General features: G+C 41.5%; 1 pseudogene; it reads right to left on the reverse strand.

Moving 5' to 3' along the window:
- Positions 1-1,545: 1,545 nt before the first annotated feature.
- LOC147632528 (copper chaperone for superoxide dismutase, chloroplastic/cytosolic pseudogene) lies at positions 1,546-2,246 on the reverse strand (annotated as a pseudogene).
- Positions 2,247-8,838: the final 6,592 nt, after the last annotated feature.

An 8,838-nucleotide genomic window follows, 5' to 3' on the forward strand; every position in this document is an offset into this window, starting at 1 on the left:
GCAGAGCAGCAACAACAATAGTCCCACAATACACAACAACAAAAACAACAACAACACGCAGGTGGAAGAGGCAAATTCAAAGGCAGGGGGAGTCAAAGAGGACGTGGAAATTGGCAAAGGCAATATAATGATGCACGTTGTCGTGACATGGGTGGTATCGCTGGGAAAGTGCGAGACTTCTGGCTGTGAGAGTCGTTTTCAAATCCCACCAAGGAAACAGAATATATATCTCTTCAAGAGGCATAAGACATCTCCATTTTGGATGACATGTACATGTGCCAATTCACTTCAAAACATTCCCAAATTCAACTTGATGATTCCACCTAAGTTACATGTCAAGAGCATGACCAGTTCCAAGCATAGATCTTCTGACTCTTTATCCAAAAGCCTCAAACATACCACATGTAGGCATAGCACAATCTTCAAAAGATTCCCATATACATGTAACCATTCACATCACATGTTTCACATAATGTCAACATCTCCATTTCAAGATGACTCTTGATCTCATAAAAACCTACTTTCAGAATCCAAGAACTCACAAAGCAAAAGATTGCATATGGCATATGTACAACATATTCATGTGATTTTAGGAAACTCCATGTCTAGAAATCCAAAATCCATCCAAGTAGCTTTTTTTTTAAAACCAAAATAAAATCTAAGTCCCAGAAACTCTTTATACTTTTCTATTTGCATATACCAAGACTCCTCCTTGTGTTGCCGTGCTTTTAGTGAGAAGGAGTAGGATTACCCTTTAATGAACATATCATTAAAGGGTATATACTAGCAAAAACCAAGATGCCTTTTTTATGTGGAAATCAGTCTCACTTTATTTTGAGTCTCCTTGATCTTCCTTTCCTTCATAGGGTGATTGCTTTCATGTTTTGATCATCAATACAGCAGCTTATCTCACCATAATATGTGTTGCATTAAAGACCGAGCTTGAATGAGAACCATCAATTAAATAGTAGCCACCGATAGCCACAAAGTATGCACCAACCTTTGGTTCTATGAAGTCCTTCACTTAGTTCACAAGAGGTTGTAGCACCGGAGTCGCCAGCCAGTCATCCTTTGCATGAATTCAGCAGCGCATCACTTCTTCTTTTGAATTTTTTAGAAAGCGTATCACTGGATGGAGTTTCAATTCCTCTCTAATTCAAACCCCTACAAGGCTTGAACAGAAGTAATCCTCACAAAACGAGATATTCTGCAAGATTCCCACTCTGGGTTTTTTTCTTCTCCTCGTTTCTGCCTATCCCCCCCCTCTTCTCTGCGTTCCTGGTTTTTTCCCCCATTTCTTTCCCGCAAGAGAATCGGCTCCTTTCGCTTTTGCAGCTAAAATTTTGAATTTCCCAAAATCGAAATACGCTTGCGCCTCCTTTTTTCCAGCTTCATATTCAGATATTCCATTTTTTTTAAAAGAACGTCTTCGTACTTCTGCCATGTAAGCCACCACCTTCGAACACGTTTCTAGCTGCAATACTGTAATCAAATCTCACTGTAAGTGCTCCAAGTAGAGGGCCTCATTGTATATAGCATTGTATTCTAGATCTTCACAAAATCGTTGTTCGTAGACTCCCAAATCACCGTGCTATCACAGGTACACAACTTCTTGTAATTTTCGCCCACGCCTGCACTCTGTGCAATAACAGCAGCTGCAATTCCAGGTTTACTCTTGTCCTCTGTTCCATAAACCACCAGTGCTCTCCCAGGTAAGTCTGCTACTTTCAGCATGGGCTCGAATCCGGAATACTCTGCTTTACCAGCAACGTTCACGACAAGAACTCCAAGGTCACCTACAGGTTCACTTAGAGTTGTGCCAAGTGAACTACTGTATATGTTGCCAGTATTAGCAGCACCTCCTGTTAAATCACCATATTCATTGATGGACCATCCATGAGGCCCTTCAGATAATCTGCTAAAATTAGCCTCAGCTCCATGCTTACTTGCACTATATGCACTACACCAAATATTTCTGGGCCTTTGAACTCGGCTCTACTGTGGCAACATTTTGAAAATATTCAAGAGCGCCTTGGCCAATGAGTCTTGCTTTCCGACCAGTCTGCTCTAGAGCTTTCAAGCTTTTGCAGCTTGCTTTGCACCAGTTTCACAAACTCATGATTGCCAGCAACATGAAGAGGTGTAAGCCCATCATAACCGGGTGTATCAGGCCTATCTACTATGACAATGGGAAAAGTATTTCCCTTAAGCCGGTGTCCCTCCACCTCGATAAAACTATGCCCCATATTATTGAAAGGTCCCACACAAAAGGTGATATCATCTGGCATCAAACCTTCCAGTAGCATCAGTTGAAAAAAAAAATCCAAAGCATTCTCATTATATCCATTCTGAGTAAACGCAGAAATCATGGCATTCCATGAGATGACATCCCGAGAAAGCATTTCCAAGACACGATATCTTGAAAAGTCATTCTTTCAAAACCAATCCTTGCATCATACATGCTCTCACATTTCCCATACATGTTGAGAAGGGTGTTCCCTTCTACTAGGTCTACCATAAGCATAAAAATTCCATGATTCACACCACACTCATGTACAGAGGCTTCGAGACCTGGCTCAGCCTCAACTTGTCTTATTGGACCTCATTTACAATATGAACATATGTACTTAGACATCATATAATGACTCAAGTCATGGCACTTAATCCCATGCATCTGGATTTGCATTTAATGGCCTCATATGCATGGTTTCACACCATAGACGTGCCATGGCACGACATCCACCCCCTCTAAACTTGCACATCCTCTGGTATGTGCCAAATCATCATCAAGATCCACATATATCTGGATGTCGTCTTCATCTTCTACATTACCAGGAAAACAGAGCTCTTCTTACAAGCAGCCAGGAAACATCTCCAAGAAAAACTAGAAATTCTCCTTGAGGATAAGGATACAGAGCAGGGGCTAAAGAATGATTGGAATGATGTCGAGGATGCGGTCACCATGCTAGCAAAGCGGCAGCGAAGGAGGGATAAAATGGTGATGAGCTCGGCAACTCCTATAATAGCTGTTACCCCTGAGAATCTACCAAAACCAGCTACTGCAATCCCAAAGGTAGAAGGGCTGATGGATGAGCTTATTAAGGGCATGCGAGACCTAAAACTGAAGATGTCTAGGATTGAGGAAAAAGGGCTACCATTAGGGCAGGCTTCTATGCAAAGGCCTCAAAGCAAAGAAGGGTTTACATTCAGATGTATATGGTGTGATGACCCAGAACATGCAAAGAAAGACTGTGCTAGCTATAAAGAAGCCCTTAGAAATCAACTTGTGTTTTTCAAAGATGGGAAAATCCACCTTACAGAGATTGGTCTTCCATTAAGCACAAACTTTGGAAAAGGAGGGATGAAAAAACTGGTTGAAGACATGGTTGCTGGACATGCCATCTCTATGGTTGAGGCATCAACCTATGGGTTAAAGGTTGGTCAATCAAAGCAGGAATCTGAGAATGATGAAGATTATGAGAATGAAGATTTTTGGCCATCAACAATGGAGCTAATTGCATGAAAGAAGGTGTCTAAACAGGCTTTGCATGAGGCAAGTGACTGTATACGTCTTGAGACTGGCTGGGAAGAGCCTGTGGATTCTTTATATGTTCATGCCTACATTGCAAAATGCCAGAATAATGAGGCACAGGTAGAGGAAAAGCGTAAGAGGGAAAATGAGGAAGGAGGGCCATCAAAAAGAGTCACCCGTGGTAGTGAAAAGAAGGATCCTGGGCCATCACATATGCCTCCGCTGCATAGCAGACCTCCACAGGAAGTATCAATGGAAGAAGTGCCAGCAAAAATGAAGCATGAGAAGGAGAAGGGTAAAGGGAAAAGTCCACTCTACAAGCTTCAATCTGATATTGAAGCCGCAAACAGACCTCAAAAAGGTGCTTGAAGAGAGGATTCTAAACAGTAGGGTGGAATTTACACTAGGGGAAGTCTTGGGGATTGCAAAGAAAGAATTCCATGATGAGATAATTGATATTATACGAAGGAAAAGGCAGTCCATAATTGAATCTATTCCATCACAAGGGGAGACAAGCACTTCCAAGACTCATAGAGTACAGGTACAGCAAAAGGAAGAGAGAGAGAATGTGGTGGAATGTAATCACTCTGCTGAAGGGGCACGACAAGTGCGCTTTGTGGAAGAGGATGATGAAAAAGAAGTTCTTACAAAGAGTCATTGGGCAAGGGCCACCACTGAAACCCTTGTCAAGATAGGTGACTTGGAAGAGCCGTATGTCGCTCTAATCGACCATGGGTCTGAGATAAATCTTATGGCTAAAAATCTCTACAACAAATGTAAGTGGCCAATGGGGGATGTAGATCATGGGTGGATGATTAAAGCAGCTAACAACTCATCTGGAGAGCTCTATGCAGCCTGTCCAAATGTAAGGGTAACTATAGGGGATGTGAAAGATGATCAGAACTTCTTTGTTCAAGAGATGTCATCGTATCCCCTCATCCTTGGGCAACCCTACATTACAGCTGTGAGGATGGAAACAAAGGTTTTGGATGATGGCTCGGCATATGCAAGAATAAGGAGTAAAGATGGTAAGAAAGCTGTTCAGTTCTTGACAGTTTGCATTAACCATGAAAGGAACCGTGAGTCTCTTCGAGCACAGTCACTCCCAAAGATAAACAGAGAATTCATGAACTACAAGGAGATGAGGGATTTTGGCCAGGTGCCATTGTAAAGCAGGATTCCAATGGTACAAGGGAAAATGAGTTCTCGCAGGTACAAGGGAAAATGAGTTCTCGCAGGACTCAATCAATGTAAATAACTTTTCAGCAAATTTTCAAGGATTTTCTAGCTATGGGTCACTAGTCTTTGTAAAAAGCAAGAATTTGAAGCGTGGCATGCGTCGACATGTACAAAATGAACAAAAAAGTCTTGAGTAGTGTGGTCTTTTGGAGAAGAATGAGTTTTTTTCAGGGGTGCTTGATGAGGTATCATTTGTGGGCACTATGGGTGTGCTTTTTGCTATGGAAAGAGCATGCTTACAGGGTGGAAATGAGATGATAGAGGTGTCATCTATGGAGATGTATGATATAATCCGGGAATTTGAGGGGATGGAATGTAAAAACATGAATTGTGAGATGGATGCTCATGTTGATACAAAGAATAAAACGGTTGCAAAAAAGGTAAAACCAGTTGCCTTGCCCTTGCCACCAGGAAGCAAGGAGAAAATAGATAAAGCCTCTATGCAACCGAATCTCAGAGATCCGAAAAAAATTGGGCATAAGTTTACATAGGAAATCCTAAAAGAGTTAAAGATTGGTGAAAAGGATTTTTTGTTGCCAGTTGAAAAGGAATGCTTTGAGGAGATGCTTGTAAAACATGGGAAAGCCTTTGCTTTTCAGCCGCATGAGATAAGCTGTGTTGATCCAAGTGTAACAGCGCCAATGGTGATCTTCACTATTCCACATGTGCCCTGGAACCCGCGGGTCGATTCTAGTACCAAAGGCTCTCTTGCCAAAGCTGATGGAATTACTAAAAGAAAAGATCAGGATGGGAATTTTGGAGCCATCATGCGCTCCATACTCCATACTCCAGCAGATGGTTTACCGTGCCAAAGAAAAATAGAACATTGCGCTTTATTCAAGACATGCAACCTGGAAACAAGATCATAATCAAGAATGTGGGAGCAGGTCCGATTGTGGACGAGTTTGCAGAAGCATTTGCAGGGAAAGCTATATACTCTATGGGTGATCTGTATTCGGGATATGATCAGTTCCAGCTGGATATACAAAGCAGGGACTTGACCACAATGAGAACTCCTTTGGGATTGGTAAGGATGTGTACCTTACCATAGGGAGCCACCAACTCAGTGGCGCATATGATGAATGGGATGGGATAAAGTCTTGCGAGACTTCATACCACAAATAACTATGCCTTTTCTGGATGATGTGCCAATAAAAGGCTGTGATGAGAAAGATAACGATGGGAATTTGGATTCAAAAGGGTGCCGCAAGTTTGTGGCAAATCATATAAAAGATTGTGATATGATTCTATCTAGGCTTGAAGAGGTGAATCTTACTTTATCTGGATTGAAATCAGTGTTTGGGGTTGGTGAAGTGCTAATCATGGGGCATCTTTGTAGTACCAATGGACGCCGACCTTGTCCAGCCAAGATAGATGCAATACAAAGAATGAAAGAGATATGCATTAATGTTACAGAGCTGAGGAGATTTCTTGGTGCATGTGTCTTTTATGTTATATGGATCCCACATTATGCGCATGTAGCAGATCCTCTTTATCAACTTTTGAGGAAAAATCAAAAATTTTTGTGGAGTGCAGTACATATTAAAGCTATGCGGAAGCTGAAATGTCTGCTCCAATCATCACCTACTCTAAGGAAGGCAGATTATGAGTGTGGCAGACCTGTGATTGTTACAGTTGATACTAGTCCTACTGGGATAGGATGGGCAGTAGGACAAGATGATGAGGATGATCATAGGTATGTAATCAGATTTGGAGCAAAGGTATTAAGCATTCGTCAGCGAAATTATCCGCAGATCAAGAGGGAGTTATGGGGAATAGTCATTGCTCTAAAATGTGAAAAAGAATATCTTATTGGGGCATCTGTACTGTGGAAACTGATTGCTTGCCACTCCTTGGGATGATTGTAAGCTGTACCACTCCAGATATCGCTATGCTTAGGTGGATTGCCTATATCAAGTCACTAAATCCTGAATTTGAGCATATTGTGGGAAAAGATAACCCAGTTGCAGATATGCTATCAAGAGCCAGGTATGAAGATGAAGAAGGGATAATTAGTGACATTGATGATGTAGGTACAAAATTCTATACTACTGCATATGCAAAAGGGGACCATACTTGCTTATCAAATGCACTTGAGTCTTTTACTGAGGAAATGTATGAAGGAGATTGGTTGCTTATTGGTCAATACTTGAGTACTTTGATAAGACACGAAAATTGGTCTGACTCAGATTTAAGAGGATCCACAGAAAAGCATATGGGTATTTTCTAAAGGATGGGTACCTGTGGAAGCATCCTAAGCAGAGGAATGCTATGCCACAGAGAGTCATATGTGATAAAGAGACTCAAGGGAAGCTCATGAAAGAATTCCATGAGAGTCTCTGGGCTAGACATCGAAGTGTGTGGGCCACCTTTACCAAAATAAAGGAAAGATATTGGTGGAAAGGAATGTACAAGGATATTTCCCAATATGTGGAAACATGCATGGTATGTCAAATGTACTCAAATGTGCGACATCGTGATGGCTTGCAACAACCAACCTACCCACCTGCCATGCACTACAAATGGGTAGTGGATCTAGTTACAATGCCTTTGGACAAATCAGGTAGAAGGGCGTGCTCTTAGAACAAAGAGTACAGAAACAGTATGCAAATTTCTCTTGGAAGATGTGATTTGTCGGTATGGTTGTGCTGGGAAAATAACAGCTGATAGGGGTGAGCTAAATGTTGAAGAAGCAACGGAATTCTTCTCTAGAATTGGCATTAAACTATCCTTAACATGTGCTTACAACCCTGAGGGCAATGGTAAAAGTGAGCGAGGACATCCTCCAATCATTAAAGCTTTGGCTAAGGCATGCAGAGAAAGAATGCGAGAGTGGCCAAGGCTGCTACCATATGCTTTGTGGGCTGACCGTACAACTCATAGCTCAGTGTGACAGGATACATGCCTGCAGAATTAATGTATGGTCAGAAGCCAGTAATGCCAGTTGAAGAAGTAGTTCCAACTTTGAATGTATTACCTTGGGTGGAAGGATTGAACAGGGAAGACCTCCTTGCATTGCGAATAAGGCAGCTGGAGAGGAGGCCTGAAGATGTAGAGCTTGCTAAAGCTCGTTTGAAAGATGTAAGGTTGAAAAATAAAGAAAGATTTGATAGAAGACACAGACTCCGGCCAAAACCTATTGAAGAAGGTGATTGGGTCCTAATGTATGATATTAGCCTTGACAACCAGTTCACTGTTCAAAGAAAGTTTGCAAAAAGATGGTTTGGCCCTTACATTGTCAAGCATGTGCATGGAAATGCCACGTATACCCTATGCGAGCTTGATGGAATAGAGATAAAGAATCTTGTAGCAGGCAAAAGGATCAAGATGTTTAAAAGAAGGCAACTCCATGTCTAGAAATGCAAAATCCATCCAAGTAGCTTTTTTTTTTAACCAAAATAAAATCTAAGTCCCAGAAACTCTTTATACTTTTCTATTTTCATATACCAAGACTCCTCCTTGTGTTGCCGTGCTTTTAGTGAGAAGGAGTAGGATTACCCTTTAATGAACATATCATTAAAGGGTATATACTAGCAAAAACCAAGATGCCTTTTTTATGTGGAAATCAGTCTCACTTTATTTTGAGTCTCCTTGATCTTCCTCTCCTTCATAGGGCAATTGCTTTCATGTTTTGATCATCAATACAGCAGCTTATCTCGCCATAATATGTGTTGCATTAAAGACCGAGCTTGAATGAGAACCATCAATTGAATAGTAGCCACCAATAGCCACAAAGTATGCACCAACCTTTGCTTCTATGAAGTCCTTCACTCAGTTCACAAGAGGTTGTAGTACCGGAGTTGCCAGCCAGTCATCCTTTGCATGAATTCAGTAGCGCATCACTTCTTCTTTTGAATTTTTCAGAAAGCATATAACTGGATGGAGTTTCAATTCCTCTCTAATTTAAACCCCTACAAGGCTTGAACAGAAGTAATCCTCACAAAACGAGATATTCTACAAGATTCCCACTCTGGTTTTTTTTCTTCTCCTCGTTTCTGCATACCCCCCCCTCTTCTCTGCGTTCCTGGTTTTTTCCCCCATTTCTTTCTCGCAAGAGAATCGGCTCC

This window comes from Cibotium barometz, chromosome 13, assembly GCF_041138505.1.
Source record: "Cibotium barometz isolate CiBa-2024 chromosome 13, ASM4113850v1, whole genome shotgun sequence".
NCBI classification, from domain to species: domain Eukaryota; kingdom Viridiplantae; phylum Streptophyta; class Polypodiopsida; order Cyatheales; family Cibotiaceae; genus Cibotium; species Cibotium barometz.